At 47.4% G+C, this 26,040-nt stretch overlaps 1 long non-coding RNA gene and 1 other non-coding gene across 3 annotated transcripts; both read right to left on the reverse strand.

Moving 5' to 3' along the window:
* Positions 1–5,874: 5,874 nt before the first annotated feature.
* On the reverse strand, positions 5,875–5,978 carry LOC112814647 (U6 spliceosomal RNA). Its single transcript, XR_003205834.1, has one exon. It is a non-coding gene; the product is annotated as a U6 spliceosomal RNA (small nuclear RNA).
* Positions 5,979–10,019: 4,041 nt separating this feature from the next.
* On the reverse strand, positions 10,020–25,531 carry LOC112814645 (uncharacterized). Of its 2 annotated transcripts, none has more exons than XR_003205832.2 (5): positions 25,146–25,531; positions 24,437–24,608; positions 24,143–24,239; positions 11,038–11,185; positions 10,020–10,126 (listed from the first exon to the last, which is right to left on the reverse strand). It is a non-coding gene; the product is annotated as an uncharacterized lncRNA (long non-coding RNA). The 2 variants fall into 2 exon arrangements; XR_003205833.2 differs by lacking the exon at positions 25,146–25,531 and adding an exon at positions 24,798–24,988.
* Positions 25,532–26,040: the final 509 nt, after the last annotated feature.

Raw genomic sequence — 26,040 nt, forward strand, 5'->3', positions numbered from 1 at the left:
ACCAATCAGGGATAGATTATGTCCAATTACAAAGAGTAATTTATTCCAAAGGCAATGGGGAGCCATGAAAGGTTTTAAAGCAAGGCGGTGATCTAAACAAACACTTGTTTGTTTGCACCTTTGGAAAGGCCACTCCAGTTTCAGTTTTTAGCACCTGTTTCAGACAGTCTCATAATCTACATAAACCCAGTTTGTCATGTGAAATAAATGAAGACACCCAAGTGAGCACACACAGCTGTCTTTTATCCAGATCCTGCACGAACAAGTGAGTCAGCCACCATCACTTGCGTTTGGTAGAAACTCAGGAGTGGGCAGGAGAGGACGCTCCGATTGGAGGCTGTTGGCACAGGCAAGTTGGAGGTGGCTAAGCAAAGTTGTGACAGTTTATGTCTGGGGGTCATCCACCTGTGGGGAGTGTACTTTCTCTGGCTGGCCCTAATTTGGAAGAGGAGAAAACAGGGGAATCTGGCAGTCATTGACCAAGTTGTGCTCATTCTGGGCTGATGGCTGCAGAGACTGCTGTGAATGTCCATTTGTATATTTAGTCTCCCAGTTCCCCTCCTTCTGGGTCTTTCTGAAACCTGTGAGAGGCTGACCCATTCATGGGAGGCTGGGGACCTTCACAGCTTGGGGACTGTCTTGTTGCCTCTACAGTCAGTCATATCAGGAGATGTGTGCTTTCTGTTGCTGCATGATCATGGCAACAATCTGACCTGAGAGACCAGCTGCCCGGAAGCATCCAAGACCAGACAGAATGGGACAGATCAGCATCATGACCACTGTGACAAAGACAAGAACAATTCATAGTTTTTTTCATCTTTTCTTTTTAGAGCAGGGGAGAGGCAGAAGGAGAGGGACAGAGAGAATCTCAAGTAGTTTCCACACCCAGCATAGAGCCTGAGATGGGGCTCGATCCCATGACCCCGAGATCATGACCTGAGCTGAAGTCAAGAGTCAGACTCCTAACCGACTGAGCCCCCAGGTGTCCCCAGTTCATAGTCTTGTAGGGTGCTTTGGATCTAGGAACCCCATTTGCCCAACCCAGACAAGAGAAAAAAATCCCATAGGCCATGAGGATTAACGTTGAAGAGAGAAATGGCTTTTCCTTACGGTAAGGTATGGTCTGTTCTGTTTCATTGATCCCAATAAAGCAAGAAGCATCTGCAGTGGCACAGACGCTGCCCTGACCAGCCAACAAGGACTCTAGAGCAAGCCCCACCACCCATCACCACTTATGTCAGTCTGCAGCTCTTCAGGGCAATGGTGGTCACAGCTCCTCTATGGGAAACAGTAGCTCTCCTTCTCTCTGTAGAGTTCCTACCTTTGGAAACATTGCTCTGGTTGTTGGCATCACAGTGAATCAGAAAGCCATCCAGGAAAAGTGCCTGAATAATCAAGGTGGCCTCATTTTGGAGCTCATGTCTGAGTTAGGGTTTCCAGCCTGGTGGTCTCCAGAATAGGGCCTCTGTATACAGACAAGTCTCAGAGTACTTTTCCTAAAGTGAATGAGGTGTTAGTCTGAGGCAAGCAGCACCAACTGGCCCCCAGAAAAGTAGTATCCAGCCAGGGCACATGGAGATCCAGGAACAGAGGACTTGCCTATGACGTAGGTGGTCCAGGAACAGAGGGCTTGCCTATGACATAGGTGGTTGTTTATTTGGATCTCTGTTGTTCTCTTTCAAGTGGCAGGTATTTTGCCCATTGCTCTATGAAGGTTATTGAATTAAAATTTAGAATTACCTGGAATCTGATAAATAGATTTTAATAATTGATTCTTTATCTGGGAGAGAGGGACGTGGGCAAAGTCACAGGCTAGGATGATTTATCATGAGGAACTAACTGATTCACACCATTAAGGAAGCTGAGAACCCACAGTCTATGGTGTGAGCTGAAGACCCAGAAAGCCAGTGGCGCAATGCCAGTCCACATCCTGTTGGTAGGAATTCTGGTCCAAGGCAGGAGAAGACTGCGCCCAGCTAATGCAGGCAAGCAGGAAGAAAAAGGAGCTAATTCCTCCTTCCTTTTATTCTATTCAAGCCCTCAGTGGCTTGGATGATGCCCACTCATATTGGGGAGGGCAATCTGCTTTATAGAGTACACCAATTCAAATGCTAATCTTATCTGGAAATACACGCACAGACACACACAGAAATAATGCTTGGTCTGGGTACCCCATAATCTTCACACATAGAATTACCCATCATAATGGGACATCGCCTGGAACCAAAGCCTCAAGGGCCTTTTAAATATCTTCAATGGGTTTTATCTGGCTTCCACTCTCCATGGGATTTGAATGTTTTAGTTATTATATGCATATTTTCAGGATGGGTTGAAGTATTTCCTTGCCAAAAAGTGGTAGCCCTTTGCAGTGGCTAAAATCTTTGATTTTGTTTCCAACCAGGGGCATCCCAACTTTAATGTCAAGTGATCAAGGCACACTATAGGAACCATTATGAAAGAACTCTGTAAAGAGTTACTACTTTCTCAAAAACTATACCGCCTCTGCCATCCAAAGTATTCTGGAAAGTCTGAAAGAGCCAAAGGCATCCTTAAATTAAAATTAGCAAAATTTTCAGAAACCCTGAGTTCCTTTGGCCAAAAGTACACTAGTCCTTACAGCCACATGGTTTACTCCCTCAAGGACACATTAGTTACCCTATGACCTGGTAATGGGGAAAGCCTATGCATTTAGGGACTTCACCGCTGATACTAAATCCTGCCCTGCTACACACAGACATGGGAATATATTGCAAGGGACTCATGTACCACACCCTCCATCACCAGCAGGTGAAGGATGCCTTCCCACCACATCATTCTAAATAGCCTCTTCATGACCTTCAACCCAGAGGTTTTGCCTATTGGAGGACACATCTGAGAAAACTGCTCTTGAACTTCGTTGGAAGGCCCCTCAGCATCTATTACTAACAACAAATCTAGCAGTAAAATTCAAAAGAGTCAGATTTCATAACTTGGTTCATGATTCACAAATAAAGAAGCATACAGAATTCCATCCAGCTGGAAGACTATTTCAATAAGGGACCTTGAGCTTCAGAGAGTCCCTAGAAGCAGCCTATTTTCAGAAGCAGGGAGCAGACCAGAAACCATTAGAGCAAGCTGATGACCTCATAGAGTGGAGCACTTCCACCCAAGGCTGTAATAAGTGATGGGCTTTGCTAGAAGTTGAGTTAAAATTCCAATGGCTTGTGTGGATTGCTCTTCCACAAATAGATGATGGGGAGTTTCATAGTTAGGGATGCCAGGAAAGGAGGCTGGTGAAGAGCTTTCCTCAGGTTCCAGAATGCCTCTAGGAGGAAATGTCCCTCAGTCCTTCCCCAAGAACTTAGTCAATTCATAAAGGAGGTGTCACAATCTCAGAAAAAAAATGGCTCCCATTGTCTGTAATATCCAGTTACACCTGGAAATCCTCCCAAATGTCATTTTGTGAGGGGCCTGGGTTAAGTTTGGCTAGTCTTTAGTCTATCGGAAGAGTGTTTTTTTTTTCCTCCTGAGATAGGTCATACCCTAAATAATGGACTGTGTTTTTGCAAAATTGTAATTTATCTTTTGAAACTTTATGTCCCTTTTCTGCCAAGGCTGAAAGTGCATGGAGTCCTTTTCACAGGTTTTGTTCTCTGAGCAAATGTAGATGATCATCTACATATAGTGTCAGCATTGAATCTCAAGAGTGATTTAGATCCTCTAAGTCTTGATAAAGGACCTGGGCACAGTAGGAGGAAGGGTCAGTGAGGCCCTGAGGCACAACCATTCAAGCGTACTGTTGTGCTCCCCAGGTAAATGTGAAAGGCACTGCCTGTCCTCATCAAGGGGCACACTGAAAAGGGCAAAGTCCCACCACACTGAACAAGTGGCTTCAGGAGGAACTGATGAAAGGATGGTATTTGGGTTATGGGAAGGGGAAATGACAACTTTATTGATGTCCGAAGTCCTTGAACAAGTTGATATCGCCACTCATTTTGTTCTTTTACCGATGGGCGAGTGTGGGGCACCAGAAGCCCATGGGTGAGAGGCCTTCAGCGAGAGCCTACATCTTGCCTTTGCTTCTGGCTTCAAGAAATATAAGGGAAGTTCAGATAATGGTTCTAGTTGAGGTAGGATCTAGTTGAAATTTTACAGGTTCTGATCCAATTATTTTTCCTATGTCCATGTCCATGGAATTTTTATACTTGTCAGGTACAGCATCAAAATCTGGGCTCAGGTAGCAGTGGGTGAGTGAGGGTGACCCAGGTGTTAGTTCATCACATCCCTCCTTGAGGTGTTTATACTCCAACCCAGGAAAGTATCTAAGACAAAAAGAAAATGAAGCGATAACGGTGGTCTAATGGCTTGGGATCTGCCCATCTGAGATAAGGGGCCATTTCTCCTACCCTCTAAGGCTGTTTCAACCTTCCTGACTGCTCACTAACATCCAGGAACCCAGGCAGCACTGTGCATCTTCTGTCATGGACCCTGTGCTGTGCGGTAAGAGCTTGTGGCTTGTGAGCTTGTCACTGCCATGTGCCAACTCTGCATACTAGAGAGCGAGCAGGTGAAGGCTTAGCACACCCCTTCAGAGACATTGTCCTTGCCACAGAACCCAGGGAGAGCCTCTTCTCAAAAAGATGGACCCACAGATTTAGAGTAAGTTATTGATGCCAGTGCATGTCCCACAATCAAAGAGGACTCAATTGTAAAACAAAAAAATATGCTGACAAGTGTGTTAACTTGAATATTTTCCACTATTAATATTTGCCTTTTGGTCTGAAGTCTCATAACTGATTATAAGCATAACTATGGGTAAAGAGAAAATGCCGAGTTTTATAGATATTGTCTTAATATGGGAAAGCCCCAGCTTCACTCATAAATTAAAATGATGGCATTGACATACATGGCCTTACTTAACAGATAAATCATCCTCGGTTATACAGTGACTGGTAGAGCTCCAAAGAACTTGCTAGAATGACATAGTACATAGGAGAGGGAACACAGGCTTTGGGGTCATGCAAAACTCAGTCTTAATATGGGTTTTTACATATGAGCTGCATGTCCTCGGGCCACCTTGGAACTCCACTGTAGATCACCACATTTACAAATTGGGGATAATATTATCTCGGGATTTGTATGAAAATGGAATGAGATATCATGTGTAAGTAGCTGAGCATAGTGTCTGAAATATAGCTAGCACTCAGATAATGTCTCCCTCTCACCTGCAGATATGTACCAACTAAGTGCTGCTATAAGCCTTCTTTGCAGAGAATGGTAACATAAAGACAAGTTGTAATTGTTCATTATTGATTGGAAATGGAAAAAGGGTCCCAATAATTTACTTTATTACTTGACTTTACAATAGATAGAGAAGGGGAAAGGGAGAGACTTTAACACCTAGCAATATATCATGGCAATATTTACTTATGGTTAAAAATATAAGATAAATGATAATTTTGAGTGGAAATGATTGGTTGGAAGATAGAAGATGAGCTATGGATTACTAAGTTTTTCTTTTATTGAGGTGAAACTCACATAACATACAGTTAGTCATTTTAAAGTGTATAGTCTAGTAGCATTTAGTACATTCCACCACTTCTCTCATTTCCAAACATTTTCATCACCCCAGGAGAACATCCTGCAGCCGTTAAGTCATCACTCCTCATCCGTACTCCCCCAGCCCTGACCACTAATCTTTCTTTCTATGGGTTTGCCAATTCTGGACAGTTCATATAAAAGGAATCATACAGTATATGATTTTTTGTATCTGGCTACTTACACTTAGCATAATGTTTTTGAGGCTCATCCAAATTACATCTATCATAATTCATTCCTTTTAATTACTGAATAATATTCCATTGTATATATAAGCCACATTTTTATTTATTTTTTTTAAATGTGGAATGCTTCATGAATTTGCATGTCATCCTTACAAAGGGGCCATGCTAATCCCTGTATCATTCCAATTTTAGTATATGTGCTGTAGAAATGAGCACTAAACCACATTTTTAAAAGTCCATTCATTTGTTGATGAATATTTGAGCTGTTTCAATATTTTGGCTATTATGAATAATGCTGTTTTAAACATTCATATACAAGTTTCTATGAGGATATATGTTTTCATATTATTTGGATATGTATGTGGGAGGGAAATTGCTGAATCATATGGTAATTATATGTTTACCTTCTTGAGGAACCACCAAACTACTTTCCATAGCAGCTGCACAATTTTACAGCAATATATGAAAGCTCTGATTTATTCACATCCTGGCCAGTGCTTATTATTTTTCATTGCAATGATAAAAATAATAATAGCACATAGCAATATTCAAAATGTCCAGTACCAGTTTTCAATGAAAACTTACAAAGAAACAAGAACATACGATACACTCAGAGAGGAAAAAATGAAATTGGCAGTAAACATCCCTGAGGAAACCAAGGCACTGGATTTACTACACAAAGACTTTAATTGTCTTACATGTGCTCAGCGAGCTGAAGGAAACCATGAACAAGGAACGAAGGGCATTCAGAAGAATGATGTGTGAACAGTAGGGAATATCAATAAAGGGGCAGAAATTATAAAAGGAACCATATAGAAATTCTGGATCTGAAAATAAAGTAGATCAAATTAAAAATTCACTAGAGAAGTCCAGCAGCAGATTTGTTCAGATCCTTCTGAAAGTCAGCATACTTGACTATAGGGCAATTGAAATTACCCAGTCAGAGGAACAGAAAGAAAAAAGAATGAAGAAAAATGAACACAGTCTAAAGAACTTAAACATTATCAAGGTACTAAAATGCACATTGTGGGCATCCCAAAAAACAGAGAGAGATAGGGAGCAGAAAATATTTGAAGAAATAATGGCCAAAAACTTCCCAGATGTGATGCAATACATGAATCTATACATCCAAGAAGTTCAGTGAACTCCAAGCAGGATAAACTGAGAGACATACAGTGGAACATGTTACAAACTATCAAAAGACAGAATCTTGAAAGCAGCATGAGAGAAACAAATTGTAACATACAAGTGATCTTCCAGAAGACTAACAGCCAATTTCTCATCAGAAACCATGGAAGCCAGAAGGCAGTGGGATAACATATTTAAACAATGTCAACTAAGAACTTTATATCCAGCAAAATTATCCTTCAAGAATGAAAGAGAAATTAACATTCTCAAATAAACAAAAAGTAAGTGAATTCATCACTAGTAGACCTATCCTACAAGGGAATGCTAAAGGAAATTCAGGGTGAAACAAAAGGTTATACCTCAAATGAGCATCTTCTCCAGAATTCCTGGTACCCAAGGACAAAGCACTAACTAGGCTTGACTCTGGAATGCTGGATCAGGGATGCCCACCTCAGGACCACTGTCAGGCTGGGCAAGAGAGGCATCAAATTGGACATGCCCAGCAACATTCCATTATCAAGTAGAAAATGGTTTATATGAGTTCTTCAAGAATACTAGTGTTCCTTTCATTAATATATTTTTCCACTTTGGTAAAAAGAATGTCTCAGTGCCCTCTTAGCAGAACCAAGTGAGAAAATGCATGAGGGATCTCACTCCATTCCATTATTATCATAAATGTATTCCATCAGAAGCCTAAAGATTCCTTCCTCTACATTAAATCAAGGAAGTTATGGATCTCAAATTCATTTAATGTAGCCACCAATTACTCCAGCTATTAATCAACCAACAAAGCAAACTGCAGGAGTCATAATCAACTGCTCATGCTAACAATGAATCCCAAATATTTGCTAAGAACATCTATATCAGTAAATTCATCTCAATCCAACACTGTTCTCCTCCTTTTATAATGTCAATAAAATCACTTGCAAACATTTTATTCAGGATTCTTCTGATAACAACTACAAAAAAAATCTTTGTATATGCCTCTTTACCCAGTTCAGGCTTTGTATTCATCTCCCATGGTGTGCAGGTAATGGGTCTGAAGGCAGCAAAAGTTGGTGGAGTGGGCCGTGAGAATAGCATTCTCTTGCAAGCTAATTGCTTCAATGAGAATGTTACAAAGCCTTCAACAAGGAAGGCTGCCTTCAGGTGGGGGAAGAGCACTGGATTCTAACGGAGAGAGAGGTGCAGTGAAACTGGAATTTAGGGTTCTCATATTCATCAGAATCCTCTCAAAGATCCACATTCCAATTCTTAGTGCGCCACTCTTCCCCAGTCAATGTCCTAACTTTTGGTAAACTGCCTGGAGAGGCTGTGGTGTCAACTTGTGTTGTTCTTCAGCAACTTGAAAGATAAGATTTGGGTCAAACACAAACAGGTGGGATCCTTTACAGCTTGGGGTCCAGCCCACCTGCTTTTGACTATAAGTCAGAACAGCTTATGAAAGTATAATCAACTTGGTGACCTTAGGACTCTGTGCACAGGAAATCCCTGCCTATCCTATAGAGCCCCTTTACCCATTAGCACTTGCAAGGCTCTGTCTCCCCAGGGTACCCTCAGGTTCCCTTTCAACAACCCCTGCTTTTGCTACTCTGAGTTTCTTGATCTGAGCTCTCCTTTCTGGGTCCTTCACCTCATTTATGTCTTCATTACTATTTTCTGTTTCTACTGTACCTGAGAGTCATCTGAGACAACCCTGAAGTTCCTTCACCCTTGAGGGGGATCCTCATGGGGCTTCTCTTAGAGGTGTGTAATGAGTTTCTCTCAGAAGCTCAGAGAAATTACATATTAAAAAAAAAACACACCTTTTTAATGTTGTCAATTGATGTTTTATTTGATTTGGTTTGTTTGATTTCAAAAGCCAGAATAAAGGCCTGACCCTTTTAGGAAGTGAGATAATAAACAAATTAGAAATAGGGGAAGAATTATGCTTCCTTTTAAAAGGAATTACAGAGCCATTCAGAGAAAAGAGGGAGGAGACAGGTTCCAAAGTTGTCCAGTGTTTCAGTAAAACAGCAGTGATGGCTTAGATGGGAGAAGCTAAGCACCATGTGGACATTCATAGCTTAGAGATGTAGAACAAGTTGTTCACACCTGCATCACAAATAACAGCAAAACTAAGCTGGAAGATGTGATGTGATGTTCTTAAAAAGTATAGAGCGGACTCAAGGTTAAGAGAAGAAGCAAATTTAGAGAAATAGAGTGCAGTCACTCTTGCTCCTTGTAGCCTAACTTTGATGGGTTTGTTTTGCTTATGAGTAGAAAGTTAAACCATGCTGTTATCTAAAGAAGCTTTTTGTCAGTGAGGTATTGAGTGCTCATTTTTCTTGGGCCACCCCAAGCAGCCACTCAGGGAGTAGCACCCTCCTAGTTCCCCAGAGGGATTAGCCAGCTCAGCAGCTGTCATGCCTGCAAACCTCACACCCTTTGCTAATAATGGCTCACTTCTGAGCACCCACCATCTGCCACACGAGGCCAGCCTCAGGGCTTGAGGCACCCTGACGCTGCTGAGGTTGAGCAGGCCGCGCTCTGCCTTCTTGTTTCAGCTCATACTGTAAACGTGTTCTTTCCGTGGTCCATTCAGTGCCACATTTCTTGTTGTTGTTACTGCATTTTTGTGCCTTTTCTTGGTGTTTTCATTGTTTAAAAAAATCTCCAAGTATACTGCTGAAGTCTATGTTAGTGTTGCTATGTGCAAGAAGGTGGTTCCTTAGGGAGAAAATGTATGTGCTAGATGGGCTTCATTCCAGATGTGTTAGAGCACTGCTGGCTGTGAGTTCAACGTTAATGAATTAGCAATGTATATTACATAGGGTGTCTTTAAACAAAAACACCCATAAAACAAAGTTTTGTATTGATTGGTTGCTGAAAATGGTGTGACCAAGGCTTGCAGGAACCCTAATGCTGTATTTCCTGAGGAGCAGTGGTTCCTATTCACTAATTCAGTATTGACAGCAGCTTTATAGCACATAAGTACCATGAATTACAAGAATCAATTGTTTCTGTCTCCATTTCACTCCACAGAGAAGCAAAATGATGCCTTACCCCTTTGGCAGGAGAGAAAACAGCAAGCCAGCATCCAACTGCAGGGCAAGCTGGAGTTAACAGAAGCACAGAGACTCAGACTGGTTTCACCTCATTTTCTTTAATGTTTCTAGTCTTTCCTCCAGTGATTTCCTTCTGCATAGGCCTTCCAAAGTTCAGTCTCATGAGCAGTTTTAACCAGATTCATGTGCCTTAACAGAAAAATAGCAAAACAGTTGGAATTGCTGGCCTCCTAGTGGTATTCTTAAGGTTTTCTTAGAAGAGGGATACAAATATTTTTAGGAGAAAAAAGTCACCATTTAAAAACTGGTTTAGAGACTCTTTTTTTTTTTTTTAAGATTTTATTTATTTATTTGAAAGAGAGAGAATGAGAGATAGAGAGCACGAGAGGGAAGAGGGTCAGAGGGAGAAGCAGACTCCCTGCTGAGCAGGGAGCCCGATGTGGGACTCGATCCCGGGACTCCAGGATCATGACCTGAGCCGAAGGCAGTCGCTTAACCAACTGAGCCACCCAGGTGCCCTGGTTTAGAGACTCTTAATCATAGGAAACAAACTGAGGGTTGCTGGAGGGGAGTTGGGTGGGGGATGGGGTCACTGGGTGAAGGACATGAAGGAAGGCACACGATGGAATGAGCACTGGGTGTTACATGCAACTGATGAATCACCGAACTCTACCCCTGAAACTAATAATACACTATATGTTAATTAATTTAATTTAAATAAAAAATTAAAATTAAAAATTAAAAAATTAAAATTGGTTTATACTTGGGGTGCCTGGGTGGCTCAGTCAGTTAAGTGTCTACCTTTGGCTTGGGTCATGATCTCGGGGTCCTGGGCTCAAACCCCGCATCAGGCTCCCTGCTCAGCAGGGAGTCTGCTCTTCCTTCTGCCCACTGCCCCCCCAACCCTGCTCATGCTTTCTCTCTCAAATAAATAAATAAAATCTTTTTAAAAATTGGTTTATATTCAATATACGCCTGATTTCTAAAATAAAAAACACACATTTGTCATATAGTGTAGAGAAGGTAAAAAGAATTAATATTTAATTCTCAAAATTCAATCTCAGAGATACTGTCTCATTTTACAGATGAGGAAAGGGCACCTCCGGTCCAGACGGTACCTAAATCCGCACCAGCAACAGCATGCACAGACAGGCCATCTGCCTCCATGCTCATGGTCTTCCCGTTTTTCCACACAAATCACCCTTCATCGCTGGCCTTCAGCACCACGGCAGACTGTAGATAGGACTCCTGCCGGACAATGAAAACAGGAGGGAACTGAAGGAGCAGTTAACACCCAAAACCCCAGTGTAGACAAGTTCACACTAAACTCTTCTCAATCTTGGGCGCCTGGGTGGCTCAGATGGTTAAGCGTCTGCCTTCGGCTCAGGTCATGATCCCAGGGTCCTGGGATCGAGTCCCGCATCGGGCTCCCTGCTCAGCGGCAAGCCTGCTTCTCCCTCTGCCTCTCTCTCTCTCTGTCTCTCATGAATAAATAAATTAAAAAAATCTTTTAAAAAATAAATAAATAAATAAATAAACTCTTCTCAATCTCATTTTTTGTCATCTTCTTCCTCCATATCTAATTTTTCCTCATTTTCTGGGTTTTGTACAAGTTCACAGCCACCACTAAATGACATTGGGACTTTGTCACCAAACCCTTTCTCCTTATTCTTCCTCCTCCAAGATTCTCTCTTCTCTTCCTGCCTACATCATGATGCAGGCTTTCAAAACTACCCACTGTGATTTCAATAGCTTTAACTTCCTGGACACTCCACCTCCCTGTTCTGCCTTTTTCACCACTTACCTTTTCCTTCTATAAAGTGCTGGCTCTAAGCAGTTGAAATGGGGGTGATTTCTGTCCATTTATATATAACACACTTTGAGTTTGTTTTAAAAAAACACAAGAAAACTGATTTCTGAATTATTTAGGGGGAAGTTTATGATTTCATTTAAAAATAAAATATAGGTGAGTTTCACTTTGAGAATTCAGACTCTGAACCTCAGCTCAGTGTGTGGTGTCCACATGACACATTCCCAGATGCATCCACGTCCACCTCTGCTCTGCAGCACACACATCAGATGGAGAGGACAATGACCTTCAGGAACCTTGGAAATTAGTCATTTACAAAAATGCAAAGTATACATTTTGTATAGAAAACTGTATAATACCTAATTCAGAATTTGTCCTTTATTATAATTGCCATGTTTTAATAAATTTTACTCCTTTTCCTATAAAAGCAGAATGCTCGCCATACTTCAGGCACCAAGCTTAAAACTTAGCCTTTTTAAAAAAAAAATTTTTATTTATTTGACAGAGCGAGAGCACAAACACGTGAAGTGGCAGAGGGAGAGGGAGAAGCAGACTCCCCACTGAGCAGGGAGCCCGATGCGGGGCTCGATCCCAGGACCCCGGGACCATGACCTGAGCTGAAGGCAGACATTTAACTGACTGAGCCACCCAGGTGGCCCAAAACTTAGCCTTTAAGATAAAAACAATTTCCCCATATCTGTCTCCAACATTACACATTTCACACACAAGCTTCTTTGCACAATTTGTTTATTTACTCAGAGAGCATGAGCAAAGGGAGAGGGACGAGCAGACACTGCACCAAGTGTGGAGCCTGACACGGGGCTGGATCTCAGGACCCTGGACTCATGACCTGAGCCAAAATCAAGAGTCGAGTGCTGAACTGACTGAGCCACCCAGGAGCCCCGACAAGGCAATGTAATTGTATGTGGAAATCTGTTCATTTCTTTTTTATTTCCGTGACTTTATCCTAGTCTTCTCTTTGGGCTTTACTGTCCTTTATCTGACTCCAAATTACAAAATGATAAGTGAAAATCTATTCTGGCCTTGTCCTGGTACATGGCTAATGGTCAAAATAACAAATATGAACAGATACTGTCCACCCCTTGCAAGGGTTAGGTTTGTAGCACGATTCTTAGCCACTCGGGAACACAGGTGCACACCCGCTGGCAGCTCCTACTGGGTGAAGAGCAGGCCATCCCTCGAGGGTGTAGCTGGGAGCAGCAGACGGCAGTTGAGAATCATTGCCAGCCCTGTTTGATGTCATATGATAAGGTCGCTGAAAGGACAAACTGTACCAGTTTGTCCATCCACCTCTAGGATTGCTTTTGCTGTCCGTATCCCTCACTTCCCTGGCAGGTGGACTCTACTCCAGGCCTTGCACTGAGTTTTCACTGGGCCAGGGAGGTTGGACGGAGATCGGGGTGGGGGGGTGCCCCCCATGGCCTAGGCTTCACTGCAGACAAAAGTGTATCTCTGTGAAAGCCATCATTCCAATGCTAAAAGCCACTTACAGATGAGCCACTAAAAGCCATCCTTGATGTACATTAACCAGAAATAAGGAAAAAAATGCAATCCATGCCACGTGCAACCAAGCAAGTATGTAAGGCCGAGAAGCCACTGCATCAGGAAAACCTCACCTCATGAACAAAAGAGAAAATCTGAGTCATCAAGAAAAATTGCTAAAAATCTATGAAAAGCCAAATTTTCCAGTTTTTTCTAAGAGACCTATTCCAAATGTAGATTGGAACATCTCAAAAGTAATGGTTTGTGTCAAAAGACATGCATTTTGGGGCACCTGGCTGGCTCAGTAGAGCATGCAACTCTTATGATCTCAGGGTTGTGAGTTCAAGCCCCATGCTGGACATGGAGCCTACTTAAAAAACAGAAAAGACGTGCATTTTCTTGTTTGAGATAACAAACAATAAAATGACACATGCCCAAGTATGACCGATTCAGCCATACAGACATTCCTATTACAAGGTTTTCATCGGTGAAGACTGGTCACAGGTCCCACGATCACTAGGTATGCAGGGCTAAATCTAAGCAGCAGTTGTTGTGGAACGTCCATCAGAAAGGAGGTGGGCAGCCGTGTGTAGGAAGCACTAGAGGCCCACGTCTGATCACCGGAGGGAAAGGGCAGTAAATGCCTTCCCTGTGCATGGAGCCGACCCAATGCCAAGTGAGCCCAGGACTGATGGGACAAAATGGCCTGCGGCCCCCAGGGAACAGAAGTCATGTTGCACTGACTGCATTACTGGAAGACAGTCAGCATGACGTCCTTGTGGATACAATGAGTCTGCTGATACCCTCCCCCAGCATTACTGGAAGACAGCCAGCATGACGTCCTTGTGGATACAATGAGTCTGCTGATACCCTCCCCCAGCATTCAGACACAAAACTTACAGACTCATTCATCCCCGCCTAATAATTTTAGTGAACAAGTTTTCATTCAGAAATCCCAGAACTCAATCCTCACATAATTCTCCCATTCTAAGAATATTCTAAGCAACTTTCTAAATTTGGGGACTACTAAAGAACACTATCCAAAATCTCCGCATACTTCTTTGCCAACATATATCATCCTCTAGTGTTGGGAGGATTATGTAAGCTCCTGTTTTCACTTCCAACCCATCTTGAAGGAAGGACAGATGGAGCAGCGTGCTTCCTGCTTAGAGCTGCAACTGAACTGTGGTTCTGCATCTCCTCACCTGACCAGACAGGGGCCAGGGGCGGGGCAGACCTCAGACTAGATGCTGCACGCACAGCAACAGGCAGGTGTGGACAACATGCAGCTCACGGGCACGACCCAAAGGAGACACATTCCAAGAAAACATCAGCCCATAAGTAATAGTGTGTAACACAAATGTCTGGTTTCCACCTGCCTCTGGCACGCTTCCCCAGACGCCAGATATCAAAATCGCAAACCCTCAGCTGCATGATATATTTCCAGAGGTTTCAGACCAAACTTCTTACCTTTTCATTTAAATTGACAACTTAGGGGGCGCCTGGGTGGCTCAGTCACTTAAGCGTCTGACGCTTGGTCTCAGCTCAGGACGTGATCTCAGGATCGTGAGATCCAGCCAGGCTGCAGGCTCCATGCTCAGCATGGAGTCTGCGGGAGATGCTCTCTCTCCCTCTGCCCCTCCCCCCACTTGCATGCTCTCTAAAACAAATATTTAAAAAAATTAAAAAATAAATTTAAGACTTAGGAAGTTCACAATATCATAATACAAAGTTTTAGTCTTGTGACACTTTACCATCTTCAGAACTAACCTTTTGAAGTATTTAAAGTTATATATTTGGGGGCACCTGGGTGGCTCAGTCAGTTAAGCGTCTGCCTCCGGCTCAGGTCATGGTCCCAGGGTCCTGGGATCAAGCTCTGCATCAGGCTCCCTGCTCTGCAGGAAGCCTGCTTCTCCCTCTCCCACTCCCCCTGCTTGTGTTCTCTCTCTCGCTGTCTCTCTCTCTGTCAAATAAATAAATAAAATCTTAAAAAAAAAAAATAAAGTTATATATTCGACCCCACAATAGTGGGGTTGGCTCACTGTAATGCCAATGGAGAACATTACACATTTGTGGTAAGAAATACGTTCACATACTCCACTCTCCAGAACCCGCACAGTGTTAGCTGTTGCCCCCCACAGATGTCCGGAGCCACAGAAACAATTTGCTCAGGGTTAGCTGCTTTGCCAGCCAATTTCTGACAACACAAAACAGGAGTCCTTTAAGAGGAAAACATAATTTCAAAGCATGGAATTTCTTTTGAGGTTTTGACAGTTTTTCTATGAGCCCAAAATCAGGAAAAAATGTTTATTCCAGGTTACCTAATATACCACCATATTTCTTGATACTCCTGATAATTTTTTTAAAAATTCATCTGTTCATTTACACAGGAGTATTTTGCTCAGTTCTTATTAGAAAACCAAGAGAAGCAGAAACTTTTCTGATCACACACACATTTTTGGAGGATGCACTTGGAATTCCCCACTAACCTCCAGCTGTAATTCCATGTGGTTTTTATGAAACTATCCATTTTCTTTTACAGAATTCAGCCCTGGCTGGATATTAGCTCTTACTAATACTAGTTTTAGATTTGACTCTTAGTTTTTTTATTATTATTTTATTTTTTTAGAGAAAGAGACTGTGCAAGTGGTGGGGGCAGGCAGAGAAAGAGGGAGAGAGAATCCCAAGCAGACTCCACACCCAGCACAGAGCCCTACACGGGGCTGGATCCCAGGACCCGGGCCTCTTCAGGGCAGATGCCCACGTGCCATTTGTGACTCCAGCCAACTGGCAAGCTGCCTCCCATATGGACGCCCCACATGCATCCCACTCACCACCTCAGTGTGGGAGAATACATCACCAACAAAGGTGATTTCATACATTTTTTACTTAAAATCAATTAATATATAGTGTATTATTATTTTCAGAGGTAGAGTTCAGTGATTCATCACTTACATACAACACCCAGTGCTCGTTACATCATGTGCCCTCCTTACTGCCCATCCCCCAATAACCCCATCTCCCCAACCTACTCCCCTCCAGCAAACCTCAGCTTGTTTCCTAGAGGTAAGAGGTTTGTCTTATGGTTTGTCTCCCTCTCTGATCTTGTCTTATTTTATTTTTCCCTCCCTTCCCCTATGTTCATCTGTTTTAATTCTTAAATTCCACATATGAGTGAGATCATATATTTGTCTTTCTCTGACTTGCACACATTTTCATTGTTACCTGTCCAACAGGAAAAAAACATTCCGTTTCCTTTTCTTTAACTATGTCACCTCCTGAAGCATTTGCTAGTTAGACCAGGCCCACCACTGGCACCCGAGAGGCCCTTGAGCTGCCTGTCCTAAGCAGTCATCACCCGGGGCTGCCAAGGGGGCTTGTTCCAGCCAGCACGGGCAGGTCCAAGGGTTGGGCCACCCCCACAGGCTCCAGGGAGCCTCTGACCAGGACAAGGGCACGGGGAGGCAGAAAGTCGGTCCACGAAGACAGTGACCACTTTGGAACTGGGGGAAGGGTCAGGTTGGTGCAGGGAAGGACACATCCACCTGTGGTTTCCATGGTGACCACAGAGTGCAAACATGGACTCCTCAACTTCAGCATCCCCGCAACCACACTAAGGATGGGATTGTCGTGTCCTGGATGATAATCATATGAAGTGATAACATGGTGGATTTTTTTGAATGGCATGTTCTGCTAGGAGGAAAACATTTTAAATATTTGAGTTTTAGTCAAATGAATATGTATTTAATTTAAAAAACAACAATGCCCAAGACCGTCCCTCACACAGAACTCTTTTACATGATAAAAACAATACTTGATTGAAAAATTCAGACAATCTATGAGGCCATACAGTAGAACTCTGACTCCTCTCTTCCCCACCCCCTCCAGAATCTCATCCTGCAGAAACATCCCCTCAGGGCTTCCCACATCTCCCTCCAGACCTTCATGTCTCCAAGTGAAACAGCTCGCACTCCATGAGCTTACCTGAGCCAGCCCCTCCCCTTTGGCTGCCTGTCACCCCGCCCCCCTCACAGATGAGCAGTCTGTCACCCAGTTGTCACTGGTCAGTAGGAGCTGACCAACTCTCCACCAGAGGCCAACATATCTCACACTGCAGCTGAAGGAAACATAAAAGCCACGTGTTTGCATTACAGGAAATCTAGGTTTCTCATTCCCAGATCCTAGGGTATACAACAGCAAAATGGATTTCAAATAAATAATAAAAGAGAAGTAAAAAGAAACTATCTCCCATCCTAAGGGGATTATGTAAAAAAATAGTCTTTAAAATGTTGACTTTCAGAACTTTGGCCAGAGCAAAAGCCACACAGATCTTGTTGGTTTCCATAGTTACCAAGCTCGAAGGTGCCACGGCAAGAGAGGAGCTGCCTGACTCAGTGGGTCCCACCTCTGGCCACAGGGCCCTGGGTGGTCCCCTCGCGGTCCTCACCCCTCCAGTCTGGCCCTGGCTGCCCTTCCCACCCAGCACCTGCCACTCTGACGGGTGCAGCTGCATAGTGCAGAGCTCTGGGCCCATCCTTCCACCTGCCGAACAGCCTTCCCACACTCCACAGTCTGCACAGACTTCGGGGCTCAGGACTCAGGGCTGGCAGCCTTGTCAGAGGGGGCTGGGCTGACCCTTCCTGCATTTCTGTGGCCCTCGTGTGCACAGGGTCATGACTGACCCCTGGACTGCGCTTCTGGGGGCAGGAGCACACCTCCGTCTTGCAGCCAGTCCTTCTTGTCCAGCCCCACAGGGGAGCGCCCACCATTGCCCAGTGTTTGGTGCTCACACTTCTCCACCTTCTCCAGGTTCCAAGTAGTAGAGGATCATCATAGAAAACAGAAACACAAAGAAGGGGCGCCTGGGTGGCTCAGTCGGTGAAGTGTTTGCCTTCGGCTCATGTCGTGATCCCGGGGTCCTGGGATCGAGCTCCACATCGGGCTCCCTGCTCAGTGAGGAACCTGCTTCTCCCTCTGCCTCTGCCCCTCCCCCTGCTCGTGTGCTCTCTCTCTCTGACAAATAAATAAATAAAATATTTTTAAAAAAAAGAAAAAAGAAAAAAATGAACTAAGCCTTCCTCCTAACGCTGCCGAATCTGGTTTGTATGCAGTTTGTGTGCTAGTGTTCTGCACACAACCAGAGCCTTCTCTTACTCTTATCTCCCTGCATGAGCACAGGGTTGGGTGCTGCCTACACCTTCATGCATCAACCCTTAGGATTCCAGCTCAGAGCCTTACGTAGCCTCACTTCTCCCAAGTCATACTCATAACCTTCATCCCAGGTCCCTGTCTCTGCCAGCCATTCTCTGAACTTCGGCTAATTCTTGGTCACTGCAGACATTTGTGCATTCATTAAGCTGACCCACGAGCCTGCTCCCCTGCTCTCCTGGCATAAAGGGCACAAGAACCCTTCTGCTTTTTGTCTCATGGGCCCTCACCATGTTTGCTGCATTTTACAATCCAGTTCTACAATCAAAGTGATTCAGACGCACCCACACTACAGAAGGCACGAACTCGACAGCCTTGGCCACTTAGGGGCCAGTGGCTCAGTGTCCTTCAGAGCTGATGGAGGCCCTGCGTCAAGGACAAGCTGAACGAGAGGAACTGAGCAGACTCACATTCACAAGCCTGCAGAGCTCAACGTTTGGGAACATGAAGGACTGCAAACAAACATGGCCTTTTCCAAGTCACGGAGGACAGCTGGCTAGGAGCTGACCTGCAGCTGGGCCTCTAAAGTGTCCAGGTACAAGAACGAAGCAGACACGTGACTGTCAGGTACTGCGGTGATTTGGGATGGGACCGGGGAGGGGAAGGACGTGGCCGGCTGGACATGGGTAACCCAATAATCAATCACAGAGTCCTCTGAAACCACAGCTCCGGGGGCGCCTGGGGGTCTCAGTCAGGTAAGGGTCCAAATCTTGACTTCGGCTCAGGTCACGATCTCAGAGTTGTGAGATGGAGCTCCACACTGGGCATGGAGTCTGCTTGAGATTCTCTCCCCATCTCTCTCCCTCACTCATACAACAATCAGGCATAAAGCCGAAACATCCTGAGCACACATGCCCATGGTTCTCTGCGAGCAAACAGACTCACCCCAGTGCCTCAGGTCAGCGCCCTCAGTCCTCCGGGACATCCCCTTCAGGGTAGTCCACTGTCCAGTAACTTTCTGTACTAAGTCCCACACTTTAAATGCTTCACTGAAGATTTAAATCATTTTAAAAGTATCACTTATTAGAAGCATCATCCTGGGTAAAGGCCAAATATAAAATATCACTCCCTCAACCACTGCAATGAACCGGCCGCCGAATCAGGATGCCCCAGAGAGGGCTCCTGACAACTGCAACTCCAGTTTGAGGCTTGCTTTCTGCTGTGCTGCTCAGGAGCAGGTACATCACGGACGTGGTGCCCGTGGTGCCCGGGCTCACGGCGTCCAGTGGCTGCCCAGACAGTGCGAATGTAGGCAAACGGGGGCACCGGTCGGTCAGTCCTCCCACTGCCTGGGGCCCTCCGCACTCCCTGTGCACACTCACACCCTCTGCATTCTGTCGGGGATCCAGCCAGCTCTACCTGCCAATATACCCAGAATCCAGCTGCTTACCACCTACACATCCTGGTCAAGCTCCCGCAGGTCATCCGGCTTCTGAACTTCTGACCGATTCTCCACAGAGCAACCACACTGCCATGCTATCCCACCACCAAAGAGCCACCGGTCCCGCCGCTCGGGTCAGCGTCCTGGCCATGCCAACAAGACCCTGCCCCCACCACCTCTGCCTCACTGCACCACAGCCACAGCACTGCGGTGATTCCACCTCAGGGCCTTTGTGGTCACGACTCCCCTACCTGGGACACCCCCGACAAAGGCCTTCGCCACAAGTGGCCCCAGAGCCCGCCCCCATCCCGTGCCCACCACGACCATCTGAAATGGCAGCTGGCCCTCGATCTCATCTTGCTCTTCTCCAGGGCATGGTCCCCATGGCTCAGCTCCACCGAGTCTGCTTCTTCTATGGAGCGAGCACCCCGAGGGCAGGCGAGCACTCAGGTGGGAGTTGTGCCCAAGCTCACCACTAGAGGGCGGGGGACCCCTCTCCCATGGGGACCCCTGTGCTGCAGCCCCACAGGGGCGGGCACCCCCTGCCAGCTACCTGCCTGGACAGCCACTGCTCTTCGGGACTGCTCTCCCTCTTGGGATGAACACGCCGCCCGCGTCTGCCGCACAAAAGAGGAAGAAAAAAAACCCCACCGGGTTGTCAGGGAGCTGGGTGGCCACCGGAGGGCTGGGGAGGGGCACACACACACACAACCCAGAAGTGGAGGTCCCAGTGTCAGCGCAACACGGGCTGGCCAGACGCAGCAGGAAACAGCTTGAGGACGATGATTTCCCCTGAGCCCCCAGCCCCTGCCCAGGGCTTGCCCTCCTGCAACCCCAGCATGACCCACCTGGCTTCACCCCAGCCTCTTGGCCTGGCGCCCTGGGTCCGGGACCCCTGAAGCTGGGTGTTTATGGGTATTTTTGGAGGAGCAGGCCAGACTCCCAAGGCATTCCCAAGGGGCCTTGACCAAAGACGGGCTCGGAACTCTGCTGCTATACCCAGCCTGGCTCTGGCAGACGCCGCGGTCGGGGACCCTGGGGTGGGGCTCCTGCCCCCACATCCCCAGGTCAGGAGAGGGGGCTCAACTCTCTCCACAAAGTTCAAACAATCCCTTTCCTCCTCATCTACACTATGAACCCCGCCTGACCCCAGCCCAGAGCCTCAGCTTCTGGGCGGGTCTGGTCACCGGAGACCGGCCAGAGCGAAGCCTGGAGCCTGCAGCCCCACCCCCACCCTCCAGGCCTCGGGGAGCTTCCACATCCTGGCAGACGGCCCACCCCAACTCCATGGGGACGGCAGCCCCTACGCTCGGGACCCTGCGCACCGCACCCTGTGTGGCTCTTCGCCTGTTCATCTGCGTCTGTCATGCTCTTCGTAACGTGATAAGCCGCTAAACGTAGCGCAGGAGCAGCTCTAGCAAAGGATGGAATATGCCAGGAGCAGGCTGTGGGAACCCCGAGTCTCAGCTGGTTGGTCACCCGTAGGCGTGACAAGCCCGCACCCCCCACGTGCGACTGGGGGTCAGTCTGAGGGTCTGCACTAGTTCTAGCAGTCAAGGTCAGATCTGAAGCCAGACTCCCAGATGGCTCAGACAGTTGCAGGGTTGGTTGGTGGGGGAAAATCCCAAACAGTTGTTGTCAGAAGAGCTGTGAGTAGAGGCAAAGGTGGCTTTCTCTTTAAGTGCTGGACGCCACAACTCTGCCCTCAGTCACTGCCGCCCCAAGGTCCACACTGAGCTGGTCTAGTCTCTCCTTCTCCCTCAGCTCCGGCTGGGAGGCCAGAGCCTTACCACCCAGCTACATGCCCCCATCCGAGTCCCCCGTCAGGTCAGATGCTTGCATCCACCCAACACCACCTGCTGCACCCACGGCCCAAGCGGACCGCATCACCTGCACTGCCCAGCAGGCTGCTGACCCTGCTTCCAGCCTAAGCCCCTCCGACTCGGAACACAGAGCCTCAGCTACCACCCGCAGGGACCCCTGAGCCTCCCGTGCCTCCCCTGGTCCTGGGAGGACAGATGCCTGGTGGGGTCCCTCCTTGGCCTCCCCCATCTCAGCAAAGGGCCCCTCTGCCCTCCAGGCTCAGGAAACCTGTTCTGTCATCTTTTCCCTCATGCTCAGCACCCTGCCCAGCCACAAGTCCTGCTTCAAAGAACATCCTTAATCTGCCAGCAGCAAAATTGAGGACACGAGAAACCCCAGAACTGTGCTGTCCAACGAGGCAGCTTACCTGTGGTGTTCAAGTTTCAATTACTTAAATAGGATAAAACTGAAAATTCAGTTCTTCAGGCACACTGGCCACATTCCAAGTGCTCAGGACGGCTAGAGGCTGCCTGGCTGGACAGCACAGACCAGAACGTTCCTGTCATGCTAGAAAGTCCAGATCAGAGGGGTTGTTCCAGAAGCCACGTCTCTGGCCTTTTCAAAGTCAATTTCAATTTAAAAAATAGGGAACTTAGAAATTAAGAAACTTAAGAAGCATCAACCAACTGCAATATCTGAACCTTTTTTGGATCCCATTCTCATACATGAACTCTTTTAAAAGCCTCATGGGAGGGACACCTTCGGCTCAGGTCATGATCCTGGGGTCCTGGGATCAAGCCCCGCATCGGGCTCCCCGCTTACCAGGGAGCCTGCTTCTCCCTCTCTCTCTCTGCCTCTCCCCCTGCTTGTGTTCTCTGTCTGTCAAATAAATAAATAAAATCTTAAAAAAAAAAAAAAAGGCTCATGGGAGATAACCACATGTGGAAATTTTCCATTAATTAGCTTGACTGAGGTAATCATTTCACTATGCATAGGTAATAAAATTGTCACATTGTACAGCTTAAATACATACAATTTTTACTTAAAACATATAAATAAAAAAGTTTAAAACATAAGGGACACTCAGGGAAACATGAGCACTGTCTGTACAAACAGGCATGTGTACATCCAGATTTTAGCTGTGATGATGTGTTTAAACTTGTCTTTTACAGACACACTGAATCACAGGTGAAATGTTAGGACGTCTGGGATTTGCTCTGAAACAGCTCAGGGCGAGGGACACGGGAGTGGGGTGGTGGTGGATACGAGTGGCCAGGTGTTGGTCACTGTTAAAGCTGGCTGATGGGAAGATGCAGATGCCCTGAACTATTCTCTCTACTTATGCAAACGTTAGACGGTAAATAGCAATAAAAGGTAAAGTACACATGAAGGTGAAGAAACGCACAGCGCATTCATGGACACTTCCTGTCATCCCCACGCCGCCCCACCGCCCCCGGCTCTCCCCTGGGTTCCTGGGACGACCTCATACCCCATTCTGCTGTACCCCTGGGTCCTCCCCATTTCCCAGTCAGATAGAAAGATAGTTCAAGATAAAAATGTGCACGGACACAACGCTCTCCTTCTGAGAGCTCTACAAAGGCCTCCCTTCTGTCAGAACCTACGCAGAGGTTCCTCCACGAACCAGCTCATGTTTCTAGACATGGCCTTGGTGGGCCGGGGGGGGGGGGGGCGCCTCTCTCCCTGGGGAAGGGTCCAGGTGGTAAGCTGAAAGTACTTCAGACTTCCTCCCGGCAGTTAACATCCCTAGATGCTGGGTAGAAAAGGAGAAATTTCAGGGAGTGCTTCCTGCTAGGCTTATCTGGTCTGGTGTTACCTACACCTGCTGTAGGCAAGCCCTGAGCCTCAAGCCTGGAAGGGACCCCAGAAACCTCAGGGTGTGCAGAAGCTATGAATCTCAAACCAAAAAAAAAGAAAAAAGAAAACAAAAGCTGCACTTGGGGAAGCTTGAGGAAAATGACTCAAAGTGTCCCCACAAACTTTTACATAGCTGGAAAGGGCCCTGAAGGAGCAAGACAGAGGATCGTGGGCTCTTGAGGCCAACGTGGAGGCCCACAGACTTGAGGTGCGTCCCCACCCCTGGGGGCTGGCTCAGATCTGGCAGGAGTAGGAGGCCCCATCTTGTGAGTGTCAGGGGGCTGAGCAGGATGCTTCACTGTGAGAGCCACTGATCGGACGGGCTTTATGAGGATGGAGAGACAGGACAAGAAAAGTAAAGGCAGATTCTCAGAAGGGTGGCAATTCCTGGGGCGTTTTAAAAAGGATGCAGTGGAGAGAAGTCGTTCCCACTTTTTCATTTAACTAGGGAATCAGTTCATGAGTGCCGGGGCTCAGGAAATTTTAATGAACTTCCCAAAGCAGCGGTGACCACCAGCAGAGCCAGTGCCCCGTCAGCTCGGGGTGACCAGGCTCCCAAGGACTGGAGAGAGCTGCCGGGTGGGGCCCAAGTCCACTCTCGTTCCTGTTTACCCAACGCACTCACCTTGGTGTCCATGGGCTGGGATGTTGCTAAGTTAACATGGTTTCCCTTTCAAGGGAAACAGCTGATGAGTCCTGGCTGCCTCTCAGGTTCCTTGTTCCTAAGACAAGGTACATAAATGCCAACCCCTCATCCCCTTAGAAAACTGCAAAATTAAAACATGCACAGACACCAATACTATAATTTTCCCAAACTAAAAAAAAATGAGGATTGAGTTCAGGAAGCTTGGGGTTATCTCATCTCACGTGTCCCTCCCCCTCCAGGTCCGTGCAACGGGTCCCCACCCCCAATTCACACCTGCGCTTGGGCTGACCAGCAGTGAAAAGGGAGAACTGGACCCCAGGCAAGGAGGTTCCTACAGGGCGAGCGGCCGGCTTCTTCCTGTCAGTGTCAAAGCGCGGTCAACAGGGATGGACACACTCGCCCCAGCTCACTCCCACACAGGACTCTCGGCCTGTTTACTTCATGTCTGTGCTTTCAGGAAAGCAAAGATTGTTCAAAGACTTGATGCCAGCAGCTCGCCTTTCCCCTTTACGCCTCCGAAGGTCTAGGGTCGAGTGTGGACGCGCGCTGGGGGTCCAGGACCGCTGCCAGGGCAACAGACGCACCTGTAATCTGACCAGGCCCAGGGCTTAGTGCCCTGGGGCGAGCCCCTTACCCTTGCAAGGCTCCATCTCCCGCCAGTGTGGCGGGGACGACTCCAGGCCAGCCCTGGCCCCGCACAGCTGAGGCTGCTCCACCGCGGGACACTCCGCACCTTCTCGCAGGACTCGCGGCGGCCCCAGCACCAACCGCCCGGAGAGAGCTCACGCCGCGCCCTGGCCGGGGGCTCCTGGCACGCCCCGCCCCGCCCGCTGCGTCCACACACCTGCAGGCCCGCATCGCCCCCCCCACAGGCCCCCCCCCCGCCGCCGGGTCCCTCCGGCCACACCCTCGAGGACCCCGCCCCCGACCCACACCCGGGCCTTCCCCGCCCAGTCCGCGACCCCGGAGCCGCTGTGCCCACCCGAAGCTCTCGCGGCTTGTCTGCGGCGGGTGCTGGGCCGAGCGGCCGGGGACCACCGGCTCTGAGCCAGTGCAGACTTCAGTCGGGATGCCTGCGGTCGGGAAGGAGTCTTCTCAGACCCCAGGGCAGTGAGGCAGCCGGAGGGGGCCCGCAGCCCAAATTTCCTGCGGGTGGGTTGCAGCGCCCGGCGCAGGCCTGTCTGGCGCTGAGGCTCTTGGTAGGAAAACAGCACTAAACGTTCTTCCGCGGGTTGTGAAGCAGAATGTGGAAGTAAGGCTGATAGAAAAACACGAATTTCTTGCTTCAGAGAAAGCAAGCGAGGAAATCGTTTTCTCCTGCCTTTCGGAACCGTCAGCAAAGGGGGCGCGGGCTGGAACCCCGGCTAGAAAACCTGCGGGTGCGAAGCCCCTTGTTGGGGTCTCTGCCTGGATTTTTACAGGGCCGATATCACAAGTAGTGCGGGGAAGGCGCCACACCACAGGCCAGGGCGGGCTCTTCTGACCTGGAGATCCTAAATCCAGACCACCCATTGTACCCTCCGGGTCTGAGCTGCCTGACCCCTGAACCCTCTGAAACGGTCCCGATCTCCAGCTGAAACTGTGGGTTGTGTTGTGAGGGTGACCCTGGCGCGGATCTTTGCTCTGGGCGGAAGCTGGGTGAGACTGACATCCCGTGGGTGTAGAAATCAGTCCTCACAGACTCGAGTTTCACCTGAAGCCAGGGCAGGTCCACTGCCTGGGTCTGGGGCTGGGAAGGGTCCCCGCGTCCTTCCCTTTAGGCTGCGTCGGAAGGGAAGGGAAGGGTGGTGAGTCCACCCGCAATAAACGTGAAGGCAGGAGAGAGACTGGGGTTCTCTTACACATTTGCGAGGAAAATGGAAATGAAATCAGATTAC

The sequence above is a fragment of the Callorhinus ursinus genome, unplaced genomic scaffold (genome assembly GCF_003265705.2).
Source record: "Callorhinus ursinus isolate GAN/ISIS: 27379988/994484 unplaced genomic scaffold, GSC_fseal_2.0 scaffold128, whole genome shotgun sequence".
Classification (NCBI taxonomy): domain Eukaryota; kingdom Metazoa; phylum Chordata; class Mammalia; order Carnivora; family Otariidae; genus Callorhinus; species Callorhinus ursinus.